We start from the raw sequence: 16,144 nt of genomic DNA, 5'->3' as shown, positions 1-16,144 counted from the left end.
AAGCTGGTACTGGCACTGATATGCTTCTCCAATCAACTTGAAGATCACGGAGCCTAGGTAGCTTTCCAGGTGGTCCTCATGGACCTGGGCCACACCCGGAGCTGTCTGCCTGACTGGCAGTTATAAGGCCCTTCAGCAGGGAGCGGGGGTGGGGGAGATGCCTGGGCTCCTGCACCTGCCGGCAGTCAGGGTGTGCCACGCCCTCTAACCTCCTGCATGGGCCAGGCAGAGGATCACCCCCACACAACCACTCAGCAACACAGCCTGCCAACTCCTTTTATTATTACTTTCTTAAGATACATGCACTTAAAAAAGATTTATGTACTTACTTTGAAGTCAGGGTTACAGAGAGAAAAGGAAAGACAAAGAGATCTTCCATCCACTGATTCACACCCCAGATGGCCACAACAGCCAGGGCTAGGCCAGGCCGAGGCCAGGAGCTTCACCCAGGTCTCCCACATGGGTGCAGGGGCCCAAACACTTAGACCACCCTCGGCTGCTTTCCCCAGGCCATCAGCAGGGAGCTGTTTCGTAAGTGGAGCAGCCAGGACTCAAACCAGCGCCCATATGGGATGCCGGCACCACAGGCAGTGGCTCTACCCACCATGCCATGATGCTGGGCCTGGCAATTTATTTTTATTTATTTGAAAAGCAGAGAGACAGAAAGACCCTCCATCTGCTGGTTCGCTCCTCAAATGTCTGCATAAGCCAGGACTGGACCAGGCTGACGCTGGGAGACTGGAATTCAGTCCGGGTCTCCCTTACGAGTGGCAGGGACCCAAGTACTTGGGCCATCACCTGACCACCTGGGTGCTAACAGGAACTGAGTCTGCCATGGAGCTGGCAGGGGGACCCAGGGACCCTGATGAGGGAGGTGGGTGTCCTGGGGGTCATCTTTGCTGTGCTAAACTCCTGCCTAGAAATTTCTTAAAATGTTGAATCTACGCTCCATATAGCCGGCAGTTCCTCCACCAGGTATTCACGCAAGAGAAAAGAACACTGTGTTTCGCACACAGGTTCCTGCGTGAATGTTCACCGCAGCCTGATGTGTGACAGCCCCAAAGCAGAAAGAGCCCAAATGTCCACCAGCGGCTGAGCAGCCCATCCGGGTGTGACCTCCCCCAGGAGCCGAGCCTACACCTGACTCACGGAGCGAGGGGTCTGGATCGCGCGGCCTCTCACTGAGCCAAGCACGCCCACGCGGGACGATGCATTACTCAGGGTTCTAGAGCCGGAGAGAGAAGTCAGCTCAGCAGCTGCCGGGAGTAGGGGAGAGGGCCGGGGAACCGACCGGGAAGGTGTGCGAGGCAGTGTTCTGGAGGGAGGGAAGCGCGGTACCCGGGCCGTGGCGGTGGCACACGTGTCGCGACCCTGCAGCCTGGACACCTGAACCACGCATCTCACACGTGGACAATGAGTGACAAAGCCGAGAGCAGGGCTCTGGAAACCGACGCCTGGTCTGGACCAGCCACCCTGCTCTGCAGTCTAAAGGCCTCATCTGCAACCTGGGGACGTGCCCGGCTCTTCCCTAGGCACCGTGGGGACCAAGAACAGCCGTGTGCGCACGACGTGCCAGGCAACAGAGCTAGCGGGCGGCGCGAGACCTGCACGCTGGGCTACAGACTCCCACCCCTGGCCCGCATGCACTGGTCCTCTCTGGGTGCCGGAAGCAGACATGCACACCGTGATTCCTCGAGGTCTGGAGGCTGTGGTTCTAGCATCGAGGTGCCTGAGGGTCGGCTCCTTCTGCAGCCGCCTGGGCTTGCTGATGGCATCTCCTCCCTTGAGCTCAGGGTGTCTGGGTGCACCCTGGTCTGCTCCCCCAAGGGCACCCACCAGCTGGGATGAGGACCCACCCTAACGACCTCATTCCCTGCGTCTACATCCCGTCCCGTTCTACGTAAGAACCTGGGGGAGGACACAGGGGATGCACCTGGGAAATCAGCTGAAGGTGGCCTGGTGCTCAGGCCGCTGCCACCCACAGGGAGACCCTGGAGAAGCTCCCAGCTCCTGGCTTCAGCCCGACCCAGCCCTGACTGCCGTGGCCATTTGGAGAGTGAACAGTGGATGGAAGATCTCTCTCTCTCTTTTTAAGATTTTGTTCTGCCTTTCAAATAAATAAATAAATCTTAAAAAGAAAATTTTAAAGGTGGGATAGGTCTTCTTTTTGGAGATATAGGTGTTTATGCTTTTTCTTATTTTTTTATTTTATTTATTTATTTATTTATTTATTTTTTGGACAGGCAGAGTGGACAGTCAGAGAGAGAGACAGAGAGGAAGGTCTTCCTTTTGCCGTTGGTTCACCCTTCAATGGCCGCCGTGGCCGGCGCGCTGTGGCCGGCGCACTGCGCTGATCCGAAGGCAGGAGCCAGGTACTTCTCCTGGTCTCCCATGGGGTGCAGGGCCCAAGCACTTGGGCCATCCTCCACTACACTCCCGGGCCACAGCAGAGAGCTGGCCTGGAAGAGGGGCAACCGGGACAGAATCCAGCGCCCCGACCAGGACTAGAACCCGGTGTGCCGGCGCCGCAAGGTGGAGGATTAGCCTAGTGAGCCGCGGCGCCGGCCGCTTATGCTTATTTTTAAAGATTTATTTATTTATTCAAAATGCGGAGTAACAGAAAAACAAAGACAGAGAGGTCTTCCATCTGCTGGTTCACTCCCCAAGTGGCCACAATTGCTGGGGCTGACCCGGCTGGACCCAGGAGCTTCCTCCGGGTCCTCCAGGCAGGTGCAGGGGCCCAGGGACCTGTGCCATCCTCCGCTGCTTTCCCAGGAGCATTAGCAGGGAGCCGGACGGGAACTGGAGCAGCCGGGACAGACACCGCAGGCTGCGCCTACCCAGCTGTGCCCCTTAGATGCGGATACTTCAAAGACAAACCCTAGACAAACAGTGGTCATTCTCTTCCGTGGTGACAGCGGGAGGAAAGCGCTCACGCATTTGTGCGTGGACACCGCGGGGTCCTCACGACCGAGGGCGACCCCGTCCTTCTCCTCCCTTCACGCTTGAGGAAGGAGGCGCAGCGAAGCCGCGCAGGGCGCTCGCAGAGGCGCAGGTGCAGGCGCCGGGGCGGCGGCTCAGGACGCGCCCCAGAACCCGACGTGGTCCGGGAGGCAAGAGGAGCCCCGAACCCAGAGCCCGCACACTGGGCCCGCGCCGGGCACCTGAGCGGCGCCCCCTCCCCGGAGCTGACCGCGTTCTCTGGAGACGCGGACCCGGGGTCGGGGATGGAGGGTCACAGGCAGGCCGGTTCCGCAGGTGCCAGGAGGTTCTGGAGCCGCGGGACCTGACTGCACGGCCGCCACCCCTGCCTGCCGGGGACAGGCCCCCCACGCCCTGGCGCCCCTGCTCCTGCCGGGTGCCCGCAGCCCTCCGCCTTGCTTCCTTCTCCCCGTGGGCGCGGGGAACGGGCGCGGGACCGCTGGAGCTCAGGGCGCCCCGCAGCTTCCCGCCCCGCTCACTGGGGGTCGCCCGTCCCGGCAGCGAGCGCCGGGGACGGACTGACGCGGGCCCCGCGCCCAGGGCCATCCCGGCCAGCTGTGCACCGTGACCCAGCGGCTCGGGACGCGGATCCGGCAGCCGTCCGTCCGCGGAGCCCCCTCCTCCTCCTCCTTCGTCTCCGACTCGGAGGTCGGGGGCGGCGCAGGGGGAGTCGAGGGAGCCCCCTCGAAGGCTCGGGGGCGCTCGGCACGCGCAGCCGTCCCGCACGCCCCGCGCTTGATGGACCCGGGGTAGGGCCCAGATACCGGTCTCTGTAAAAGTTCCCTCGGGATCCCGGCGCCTGCCAAAGTTAACAAACCGCAGCAGTTTGGGCGCTGTCCAAGGCGGGCCCCGGCGGCGTGAGGAGGCGGGCCCGGGGGCTCCGCCCGTCCCGGCCCCGCGCCCTGCCCGCCCGCCGCAGGCCCCGAGTCCCGCGCGGCCCCCTGCGCGCGCGCGGCGGCCGGCGCTAGGTGGCGCCCGCGAGCGCCGCACGCTCTCCGCCGGTCCCGGCCCCGCCTCCCGCAGGGCCCCGCGCGCCCCCGCCTCCCGCCCGCCTCCTGCGGGGTCCGCCGGCCTCGCTTCCCTCCCCCGCGGTCCGCCCTCCCTCGCGGGCCCCAGCGGGCTACGACGGAGTCCCTTCGCGGGGCGGAGTCTCTCATTGCAAAGTTCGTCGAAGGTGCAATTAGAAGGAAAACTTTGGGTGTCGGTATTTCTCGAAAGTTTTGGAATTTTTTGTTTTCCATCGAAAGAAAGTGACCTTCCCACGGCGCTGTGCACGAGCCCTGCAAGGTGCCGCCGCCGTCTTCGGGCTCCCTGGACGGCGCGGGCGGCGCGGGGGCGGGAGGCGCCACGCACAGCCCCGGGGCCCGGGGCTCCGTGGAGACCCCACGCACAGCCCCGCGGCCCGGGGCTCCGTGGAGACCCCGCAGCCTGGCCCAGCCCTGGCTGTTGTATACACGTAACTGTGCCTTCACATAAACAGATGAGCAGTACACCAACAGACCCACCGACTCCCTCTTGTGCGGCGTGCGTGGCCCCACGGGAGGCCCTCCTGCGCGCGTGAGTGCGTGAGCGGCCCCCTGAGCACCCGAGCTGCTCGGGAAATCGGTGTCCCGCGTCGCCCACCTTTCCTTTCCTCCCTCCTGATGTTACTTTAGTACGTTGATTCTACCAACGTTGGTCGCCAGCTTCTGATCAGACCCTGGGGAAAACCACGCTCGGCACGGAAAGGGAAGCGCACCGTCTCCCCGGGAGAAAGGCAGGGCGGAAAACCCCGCCGATGCCGGCACGCGGGCGGTCGCCGACGTGCGTGTGCGTGCGCGTGCGGCAACGCGGGCCGCGTGCGATTCTACATGATGACACGCCCAGATGCCCAGAGTGGGGACAGCCGCAGAGGGAAGAGAGATGGGCGGGTGCGGGCTGGGGCGGGAAGTGAGGCGAGCCTGCTGCACTCCACGGAGGCGACACTGCTGCGACCTGCGAACCACCAGGCGCCACTGGACTGCGCATTCTGAAACCGTCAACTTCACACTGCGCACGGTCCACCTTAATGAAAAAATGCATGCATTTGATTATTTGAAAGGTGTGTGTGGGGGGGAGAATCTTCCATTCTCTGGCTCACTTCCCAAATGCCCACACCGGGCCTGGGCCAAGCCACGCCAGGAGCCAGGAGCCCCGTGCAGGTCTCCCCCAGCGGCGGAAGCTGCTGCCCCCAGGGTGTGCCTGAGGAGGAAGCTGGGTCGCCAGCGGTGGAGGGAGCCGGGCCTCGCACCTGACCTGGGGATGCGCGTCCCCGGTGGTGGCACCATGACGGCTGCTCCCCCACATTTCACCCTAACTTCCGGAGAGAGCTGGGGCGCAGGCAGGGACAACAGCATTCCGGTTTCTCTGAAGAAGCTGCAGAATCTTTGGCTCAGCACTCTGAGCTTCGGTGCGTGAGCCAACCGTATATACTTAACATGAAGGAATGTGCTGGAACATTAAGGAATTTAAGCCACAGGCTTATTCCTGGCTTTCTTCCAAGGAGCTGGAACACTGGCTTCCCCAGGCAGTCGGCTGCAGCCGTCCTGAGAAGTGGGGTGTGGGGCCCTGCGTGCTGAAGGCCCAGAGCTCCCCCCGCGCCGCGCCGCTCTGAGCCCTGGTCTCCTTCCTGGCTTGGCTCTGGCTCCCATGACTCCAGGTATCTGCGCCTTTGTTTACTGACCTTGTACAATGCATTTTCTAGACTTTTAAACCATTACCAGGCCCAGCACTGTGGCGCAGTGGGTTAATGCCCTGGCCTGAAGACCCGGCTGCTCCACTTCCAGCTCTCTGCCGTGGCCTGGGAGAGCAGGAGAAGATGCCTAAGTCCCTGGGCCCCTGCACCCGTGCGGGAGACCCAGAGGAAGCTCCTGGCTCTTGGCTTCGGATCGGCGCAGCTCCAGCTGTTGCGGCCAGTTGCGGAGTGAACCATCAGATGGAAGACCTCTCTCTTTCTCTCTGCCTCTCCTGTGTAACTCAAATAAATAAATCTTTCAAAGAATTATCAAAATTCATACATTGGTTGCTGGGATGGAGGAGGGGACCAGGAGTCCATGACAGGGAGAGAATTTTTTCCTTGTAATTGTAGCTCCTTTGTTTACTTGGATTTATTTATTTATTTGAAAGCAGAGTTACAGAAAGAGAGGGAGAGACAGGTCTTCCATCTGCTGGTTCGCTCCCCGAATGGCCACATGGCTGGGGCTGGGCCCGGCAGGAGCCAGGAGCTTTTTTCAGGTCTCCCTCATGGGTGTAGGGACCCAAGCACTTGGGCCATCCTCCACTGCTGTCCCAGGTGCATCAGCAGGGAGCCGGACAGGAAGTGAAGCAGCGGGACAGGGGCTGGCGCCCATATGGATGCCGGCGTCGTAGGTGGCAGCTTTACCTGCTATGCCGCAGTGCTGGCTCCTTGCAGCACATTTCAATTTAATGCATTTTGGTGGGTGTGATGGGGGAGGGGTTGTAGGGGCAGTTGCCAACTCTGGATGGAGGAGCTGGTGCAGAGGAGCACACCTGGGCCCCCAGGGCCCCCTCCAGTGGGGAGGGCAGCACAGGTGGGAGAGGCTGACCGTGGTCCCCACTGCAGGAAGAGCCCCCCCACCCCGGCCCGAGCCTTTGGAAGTCAGCAGAGGCCAGGGCAAACCCAGCCCGTGGTCACTGAAGCCCTAACTCCGCGGGAAGGGCCACACAGGGTTCCTGAAGCTGGAGCTGGCCCCTGAAGGACCTCCAGGGCCCCAAGCCACTGCGTCCACATCTGCACTGGTGGCCTCTACCACCTGCCGTGGCCAGCGTCTCCCCAGCGTCACACTCGCTCGTGCGGCAGCAGGTGCTCTGCTACCTCTGATGGGCGAGCAGAGGAATGAATGAGTGGATGAAGGGACCAGGGGCTGGGGCGGGGCTTCCGGAGCACCTGTGCCTCCGGTGCTCTCCCAGACCCTGGCGTCCTCAGTCACATCTCGGAGGCTGCCGCTGGGTCCCCACGTGCGCTGCTTCCCCCTTGGCCTATGCGTTCCACAATCCTGCTTCCTCGTGGAGAGCTGATGCTCACCGTGGGATGTACCCTTGAGACGCGTACAAGTCGGTGGGTTCTAGCCTGCTCACAGTGAGCTGACATTTTAGTAGGTCAATGAGGGGCCAGCGCTGTGGCGCAGCAGGTAAAGCTGCCGCCTGCAATGCCGGCATCCCGTATGGGCTCCACTTCCCATCCAGCTCTCTGCTATGGCCTGGGAAAGCAGTAGAAGATGGCCCAAGTCCTTGGGCCCCTGTACCGGCATGGGAGACCAGGAAGAAGCTCCTGGCTGCTGGCTTCAGCCTGGCCCAGCCCCAGCCATGCAGCCATTTGAGGAATGAACCAGCCGATGGATGACCTCTCTCTGTCTTTCCCTCTCTGTCTCTCAAATAAATAATAAAATCTTTAAAAAAAAAAAAAAACCTCAGTGATTACCAAAGAACACTGATAAACTTCCTTCCACTTTGTCTCTCATAAATAATCCATGGTATCCATTTCTGCACCCTGCTCCTCCTACAGTATGCAAATACGAGCAAATATATTCCTTTTCCTAGGGGGCGCTACTCTGCGCTTGGCTTTTTTTTTTTTTTTTTTTTTTTTTTTTTTTGACAGGCAGAGTGGACAGTGAGAGAGAGAGAGAGAGAAAGGTCTTCCTTTGCCGTTGGTTCACCCTCCAATGGCCGCCATGCCATGGCTGGCACGCTGCGGCCGGCGCACCGCGCTGATCCAATGGCAGGAGCCAGGTGCTTCTCCTGGTCTCCCATGTGGGTGCAGGGCCCAAGCACTTGGACCATCCTCCACTGCACTCCCTGGCCACAGCAGAGAGCTGGCCTGGAAGAGGGGCAACCGGGACAGAATCCGGCGCCCCGACCGGGACTAGAACCCGGTGTGCTGGTGCCGCAGGCGGAGGATTAGCCTAGTGAGCCGCGGCGCTGGCATTGCGCTTGGCTTTTTAAAACAACGCAACTTGCAGCTCTCACCACACCAGGGCCGGCTCCCCTGTTCCTTCTTGTGGCTGCTCGTCCTGTCTGCGGGGGACCTCCGTGTGCTGATGGGTGGTAGGGTGCAGGCACCCTGCCTGTCTGAGCAGTTCTGTAGGCTGTGTCCCTGGGAGGGCGTGGGCTTTGCCTGATGTTCCTAGCTCTTGCTAATTTGCCCTCTGTTAGGGTCTGCTCCAGTTTAGAGTCCCCCAGGACCTTATTTCCAACAGGATGGACAAGCAAAGGCAAGGAGTGGCTTCGTCAGGGCGCAAGGTGAAGAAGAAATCCTGGCCAGCAGCACGGAGGGAGCACCCCGGCGTGTGGGAGCACGAGAGAGGCCAGGCAGCGCCACTTCTTGCTGTGAGTCCAGGGATGTGAACGGAGCCAGAAGCAAAAAGGAAGCAGCGGTCTGTGATGGGCCAGGTCAGAGCAGCAGCCTCGGGTGCTGGGGCGTGGCCTCGTGTGGCCTTGGGTGCTGGGGCGTGGCCTTGGGTGCTGGGGTGTGGCCTCGGGTGCTGGGGTGTGGCCTCGGGTGCTGGTGTGTGGCCTTGGGTGCTGGGGCGTGGCCTTGGGTGCTGGGGCGTGGCCTCGGGTGCTGGGGTGTGGCCTCGGGTGCTGGTGTGTGGCCTCGGGTGCTGGGGCGTGGACCACCGCACAGGAGGGGCTGTGGAGCTCCTGGTCCCCAGCGCTGCTGGGTCATGGGTGGAGACATATGTGACCACACGTCCAGTGCTACGCATTTCCCGACGTGAGTTACACTCCACAAAAAGTAAAAAGGTTAAAAAAATGCCAGGCTGGTGTGCAGACAATTCAGCCACCGAGGTTTGCAGCATCCGGGCAGACAGACAGCCGCGCCTTCATCGGGTCCTGAGCCAGTGGTGCTGGCTCCCTCTGCTGTCCCTAGGGCTCTCTGGGACACCGGAGGGGCAGTCCTGCTGGCCAGAGCACCCTGGGCCCTCCTTGCACCGTGTGACCCCGGCCCGCTCACCACTCTCATCAGCCCCTGGGACCTCTCTCTGCACCCCCTCCCCAGCTCCCTAAGGGCCTGGCTGTGCCCCGCCAGCCAGAAGGGTGCCGATGGTAGAAGCCGGCTCGAGGATGAATACCTTAGAACGCAAGTTTAGAAAACGTTTCTGGAATATTCCAAGATCTGCTGCTGTGGTGAGGGCCTGCTTCTGCAGAGCCGGTGCCTAGGGCCAACCTCCAAGATTCTCCTGGCCTGACCTCAACTACTCCCGGCCCGGCTGCTGGACCCGGTGGGATGGACCCTTTCCCTCCAGACCCTGAACCGTGATGCTGGGCCCTGCGCCTTCCCCTGCGAGGGTGGGGAGGAGGCAATGTCCCTCGTGCCTTGTCTCTGCTCTCAGCGTCTCCTGGGCTGAATGGCTCCAGAGGCGGTCGGGTTCGTCCAGGGAAGTGTCTGCAGGCTAGGAAGAGGCCCCCGCATCCTGCCATCCCCCAGCCCGCCATCCCCCAGCCCCTCGGGGGAGGCTGAGAGCAGCATCCTTCCGGGCTGAGTCGTGAATCTTCAGAAACCAGTGATGACCTAGCCTGGCCCTGGCCCCAGCCCTGCTCCCAGCTGGCCCGGGTGGGGGTGGGGGGCTGCCTTGCCGGCCATGGAGGAAGTGAGTCAAACCCCAGCACTTCCTGTTGGTTTGCTTCCAACCCCATGGGGGAGCCCACTCTGGAAAGAAGGCGTGCTCACTCAGATTAGAAAACGCGATACAGAACATGGACTGCAAGTGTCAAACCCAGGGCCCGGCGCCATGGCTGCAGGTTAAGCCGCGGCCCGAGACGCCAGCAGCTGGTATGAGGCAGGGTGCCTGTCACCCTTGAGGGAGGACAGAGCTCTGGGCTCCTGGCTTTGGAATGGCCCAGCCCCAGCCATTGCTGTCATTTTGGGAATGAACCAGCAGATGGAAGATATCTCTCTCTCCCTCTCCCTCTCTCTCCCTGTCTTTCCCCTCTGCCTTTCAAATAAATACATACAATCTTTTAAAAAGTCAAATCCATTTTAAGTTTTATTTTTATTTATCGAAAGGCAGAGTGGCAGAGAGAGGGAGAGAGAGAGATCTTTGATCGGCTGATTCACTGACAACAGGCAGGGCTGGGCCAGGCCCCAGCGGGGAGCCTGGACCTCCATCCTGGTCTCCCAGCTGGGTGGGCAGGGACCCCAGTCCTTGCCCAGTGTGACTGGCAGGAAGCTGGAATCAGGCGTGGAGCCGGACTGAAGCAGTGTGGAGTTAGGTGTCCGAGGCAGCGGCTTAACCCACCGCTCCACAAGCCCGGCCCAAGTCCACTTTCAAAGCAGAAAAGGCCCCCCCCCTCCTCCTCCTCTGCCCCCTCCCTCCTCCTCCTCTGCCTCCCGTTTTCCCTGCTCCTTGGTGAGGTAAGGAGGACTCTCTGGGTTCCAGGAAGCAGGAGGGCCGTCCCCTCCCCTTGGTGTGACACACGAGCCCACGCCGGGCAGGCCCGAGTCTCGGGGGAGTGACGGGTTCCCCTCACTCATCGAGGTTTTCGGCTCGCCCAGAACCCGTCCCTGGCCCTGCCTGTGGAGGCTGGAGACGTACGTGCTTGCTCCAAGCCCGCGGCTGTCTGCCTGCACACACGCGTGCGCACGCACACACACACACACACACACTCTTCACACCAGCGAGCGCTCGGCTCTTCCTCCCGGGAGCTGTGCCAGGGCGACTGGTGAGCAGGCAGAAGCAAAGGGACAGCGGCTGGGCGGGGAGACCGCTGAGTGCCCTGGCGCCGGCCAGCGTGAGGCCCTGCTCCACGAGGATTCCAGTCCCGGGGGACGGCCTGACTTCAGGACCTGTCTGGGGTCTCGGTGCACGCGTGTCTATGCGTACGCATCCAGGACACAGGGAGACCCCCACAAACCACCGCGGGGCGGTGCAGGCCAGGAGGACGGAGACGGGGGATGGGTTTCTCTGGCAGCCGACTCCTGACGTTGCTGCAGACTTCTGAAAATCCTGAGGCTAACATCAGCGCCTCACGATAGGACAAACGTGACTGGAGAAAAAAAGCCTCGCAGAAAACTTAATTCACGGACCAAACCTGAACCCAGTACCCGTTAAGGAGACGAGAACGCCGGCCCCACGTTTCAGTCTTTGCTCTCAGACCCCCTGGGCTCCGAGAGTGTGTTTTCCAGGCTGCTGTCTTGTTTTTCAAAGCACTGCTGCGGCACTGGCAGGTCGGCCGCCTCAGCCCCTTGGGCTCCAGGGGAGGCCTGAGGGTCCAGGGGAGGCCTGAGGGGTCCCCGGGGACGACTGGCTGACGTGTCCCTTCCCCGGCACCATCCGTTGTAAGGAGACACTGGACAAGAAAGGGCATTGATTTTCCTACCTGGACACAATTACGTAAGCACAAGGCGCGTGCTGGAGCGCACATCCGAAGGCCACCCTGCCCGCTCTCCTCTCCGGGCACGATGCTAAGCAGCCGGCTTCCGCTTCCTAAACAGCGGCAGCCAGTCTTAACACAAAGACCGGCGGCAGGCCCTGCATCGTGCCTGCGAGTCAGCACCACGCACCTGCCTGCCCGGGGCGGCCGAGAGAGGCAGCTGGGGCCTGATCCGACCACACGGGGAAGAGCTTCCCGATTCCTGGGCACCGGAGCTCGGCGGCGTAGCCCCTAAAAACCCAGGAAACTGGCAGCCGCCCTTCTCAGGACTGGGAAACCGGGCCAGTGGATAAATACTTACTTTGGATCTGTGCTATTGATGAACTTTTTAAAAAAATCACTGGAAAAAATGAGCCCTTCTCTTCTGTTTTTTACTCACAGCAGTCCAAGGAAAACAGGTTTTGGCTCAGCCCTGTCCATGAGCTCAGTGTTGAACGGACTCCACTGAACTGAGAGCGAGCTGGAACCAGACGCCAAGGCGTCTCAGCAGAGAGGCTGCACCCGGCTTCTGGCCATCGGGAATGGAGACCACTGGAGCGGGGGCCGCGGGGCCGGCTGGCCAGGTGTGCCTGGCACAGGTTCCCACCTGAAGCCAGAGGCTCATCGCCACGTGGCAGCCAAGGCCTCAGAAACACACAGCCACGCTGTGTGTTCCAGACAATTCTATCCAAGCCCAAAGGCGCCCGGAGGGGTCCAGCAGAAGGGGCTGCACACATCCTCCCTGGAAAGGGCCTACTTCGGGGCCCAGGAACGGCCACCAGGAATGGTGGCCTGCCAGCCCTGGTGGGCCGCTTGGCGGAGAGAGATGCCGGGCTCCCCAGGGACCCCGGGGACCCCCTGGTGAGCTCCGCGTACCATAGGTCTCAGCGTTCTCGTAGAGAAACATTTTCTGCTTGGTAACGTGTGTTACGCACACTTTCTACTTGAAACTGTACCAAGCCCAGAATAAATAAAAAACACAATTCGAGCTAATTACACTGAATTTTGAATTATTTCCCCAGCTCTTTCCGGTCTGTAGTGTGAAACTGTTTCATGTGGTAAAACATTCGAATGTGTAACGGGCTCTAAGGCCTGCAGTAATGGATTCAAGATACTGTACTTGTCACCTATACAGAGATACAACTCTTCTGGCGCTGGGCCTAGAAGGGTAAGTCTCCACCAGCAGCGCCGGCATCCCATATGGGCACCAGTTCCCCAGCTGCTCCCCTTCCGATCCAGCTCTCCGCTGTGGCCTGGGAAAGCAGCAGAGGATGGCCCAAGTCCTGGGGCCCCTGCACCTGCGTGGGAGACCTGGAGGAGGCTCCTGGCTCCAGATGGGCCCAGCCCTGGCTTTTGTGGCCATCTGGGGAGTGAACCAGTGGATGGAAGATTCTCTCTCTCTCCCTGCCACTCCTTCTCTGTAGCTGACTTTCAAATAAATAAATCTTAGAGAGAAGCGCCCATGCTTTGGGAATGGCACGGTTATTCACGGTCTGCGACTTCTTCATTTAATGTTCTGTCCGGGCGGGCTGAGAAAACGTCCGCTTCAGACGATACCACGACGGGCGCAGGCCCCCGGCTGCCCGGCCCGCAGGCCAGCGAAGGCCACGGCGGGCGGCTGAGGCGACGCTGGGGCTGCGGTCTGCGCTCGGTACTGGCCCGCACGCCGGGCTGCGGGGTGAGGAGGACGCGGGGTGAGGAGGACGCGGAGCCGGCGCCCGGGCTGGGTGGGCTGGCGGGTCCGGCCGGAGCGCCGCCCGCCGGGCTAAAGCCAGAGGGGCTTGCAGACGACTTTCCGGGAGGCCGTGGGGTCGCAGGCTTGCCCAGCACCCGGGGCAGCTTGCGGGGACGGCCTCGGCCGTGGCTGGGCCGGGAGAGGCGTCACGAGCGGGGCACGACGCTCGCTCGCTCGGGAGCCACGACCCCCTCGGAGGAACCGGCCCCGGCCAGTCCCCCACGCCCCCGGTGCACACTGGGAACTTCCGGCCCGAGACCGCCCGCCGGAAGTCACGCACCGGGCCGCGCATGGCCGCCTCGGCAGACCAGGCAGGCGGGAGCCTGTACAGGAGATGGAGCTGGAGGAGCCGACAAGAACCTGTGCGGAGAGCGAGTGGAGGAGCCGGAACCGCTGGCCAGGGGTTCGGCCGATGGACTCACTTTGTCCCGCTGGAATTATTTCTGGAGCAAGGATCCCGATATCCCAAACTGTCTGGATATCTGCTTCGAATCTCATTTAAAAAAAAAATAGCTGCTCTGTTTGCTTTTCACTTAGTGCCCAGAAATCGGAGTTCCTCTACATTAAACGCAGACCACACCCCCGCGCTCGCCAGGTGGGCAGCACGGACTGGGGTCCTGAGAAGTCTGGAAATCTGCGAGAAGCAGCCTGGGGCCAGGGGCTAGAGACCGGGCCTGGCCCGGCCATCGTGTCCCGGGAAGGTTCGCCGCAAGTGTCCCCGGCCGCACCGTGGACGACAGCCTCACTGCGGGGAGAGTGATAAGCAGCACGTGGGGACAGCAAGGGCACCACAGCCGCCGTGTCCCACTGTCGCCAGCCCCAACTTGCCATGCTCGATGGCAGCCCAAGGAAGTGGCCCAGGCCCAGGGTGTTTCAGCCTTTTCTGTCCCTGTTTCTAGTTCAGCCTGCCCTGCTGGGTGAGGGGCTGGAAACCCACCCAACATCGACTCGCTGTGTGGTGAGCAGGAGGAAGGAACACCCCGCGACCGCCGAAGGTGCGCGTCCCATTTCTGTTCGTGGAAAGGACACGATACAGCAGGCAGCAGACCTCGCGTCTCCCTGGCAGTGCTCCGGACGGCTTGGTTCTCCAGGGTGCTGTCTTCAGAAGGCAGAATCAGCGGGACAGTTTCAGAACCTCTCTGTTCGGACTCTAAAACTTGGTATCTGAACTACAACACACTTGATGGAAGCTCCGTAAGAGCGAGCAAAGGAGAGAGGTGAAATGCATTTTCCTGGCTGTTCCCTTGCTGAACTAACTTCATGCAACTCCACCACCTGGATTCTTTGTTCTCTCCTTGCAAAGAAAAGGGGAGGAGGGACAGGAACTCACTTGGGCTCGTGCTCGATTCGCCGCTGTGGGGGGGAACGATGGCTAATGATGGCTGCACTGGGCTGAGCTTTCTGACCTGTCTCCAGAGAGGGGTCGCTTCTGCCGGCCCGCTTCTGGGAGGCCATGTGAGGTTCAAGGTTCAAGGTGTCCTGGGTGTCACGACGTGACAGAAGACGCCGCATCGGCGGAGGCACAGTTGCATACGTGAGCATGGGATCATTGACTCTGAGCCAAACAAGTGTCCGGCTGCCACGCTGCCGAGGTGCACCTGCTGTGCATGGGGGTTCGCGGTGGAGACCGCGTGCTGAGTGGAGAGCAGGACTGTCTTGGGGCTCACGCCACTGAGGCAGAAGCAGTGCTACATCAGGAGAACCTTGAGGGCAGTTCCGGAGGAGACAAAATGCTGGACCGCTGTGGGGCACAAGGTGGGTGGTCCCCAGGAGGAAGGGTGTGGGAGTGTGTGCGCGGGGTGTCTGGGCACGAGCAAGCCTTCGCCCACGGGAGCCTCCACAGGGTCCTCACCTCCCTCCCAGCCTCGGGCCAAGACTCTTACTCGACGAGGAGAGGAAGGCAGAGGGACGGCAGCTCCGGGAGGCTGCAGAGGCTGCCTCTGCCTCCGGACCGCCCAGCTGCGATGGGACCGGCGGAGACGGGCCCTCCGAGCCTCAGCTCCAGACAGGAGGCGGGGGCAGGGCGGGGGGATTCTCTGCTGCGCGGGACACGACTCCCACCACAAGGCTCTCTCGCCTGCCAAACCGGTGTTGTGCTCAGCCTGGAGACCCTCACGCTGTCAGGAGAGGGCTGCTTCAGAAGTAGAATCTACCATCTTACAGGCGGCATGCAGAATGGGCGCCTCGTCCAGCTGCACGAGCATGCGCTGTCCCTGCACAGGTCACACTTGCGGCTCTTTCCACGGAGACCGAGTGCGATCAGGAAGCACTGGTAATCTCCAGCGGTTGAGACGTCACTGTTCCAAAGCGTCAGTCAGGACAAGGATGTCCCCATGTGGCTTCCGGCGTCTTGGAAGTTCTTTTTCTGGTGGAATTCATGCTGATAAAGCCGTCATGGACAGCAGAGTTTCTCAAATACCCTCAAGTATTGCACCAAGCTGACCGGCCTAGTACAGGGGAGTTTTGGAGCTATTTGGCACATAATAGGCACTCATTGAACACTGGCTGGATTTTATTTATATTTGGGAAATAACTTGACTGTATTTATATACCGAAAAGTTCTTTGCCTCATCAAATATATACTTTGCTCATAAAATCCCAAAATGTAAAAGTCAGAAGCATTACGTGTTGAATGCATTCCCAGGGAGGGTCTGGGAGTGCCTGGGGCCCTGACCCGGACGCCACAATCCAAAGCCATTGTCTGTCTGGCTGCTGGGATCAGGGGCGCTCTGTTTGGGTCCACAACTCCTGAGGCCACACGCAACATCAAGGGGGTTAATTTTCCTGTGCATTTTTCAGGAGACAGGAACCACAGCTTTCCTCAAACTATCAAAAGCTTTGTAAGAAGAAGAAAAAAAAAACCACCCCAGGTACAGAACCCCTGCTGCTGATGCGGGAGGTTGCGGGAGGGTTACCTCCACCTTCCCAGCACTCGCAGGCCCAGTGGGATATGAGCACTCCCCCAGCTTTCACTCCAACACTCAGGAGCAGCTCTTTGGAGTCACGTTATTAAAACAAACAAACAAACAAAAACAA

The sequence above is a fragment of the Oryctolagus cuniculus genome, chromosome 19 (assembly GCF_964237555.1).
Source record: "Oryctolagus cuniculus chromosome 19, mOryCun1.1, whole genome shotgun sequence".
Taxonomy (NCBI): domain Eukaryota; kingdom Metazoa; phylum Chordata; class Mammalia; order Lagomorpha; family Leporidae; genus Oryctolagus; species Oryctolagus cuniculus.
The sequence above is the reverse complement of the archived record's forward strand: the minus strand, read 5'-3'. Positions refer to the sequence as shown.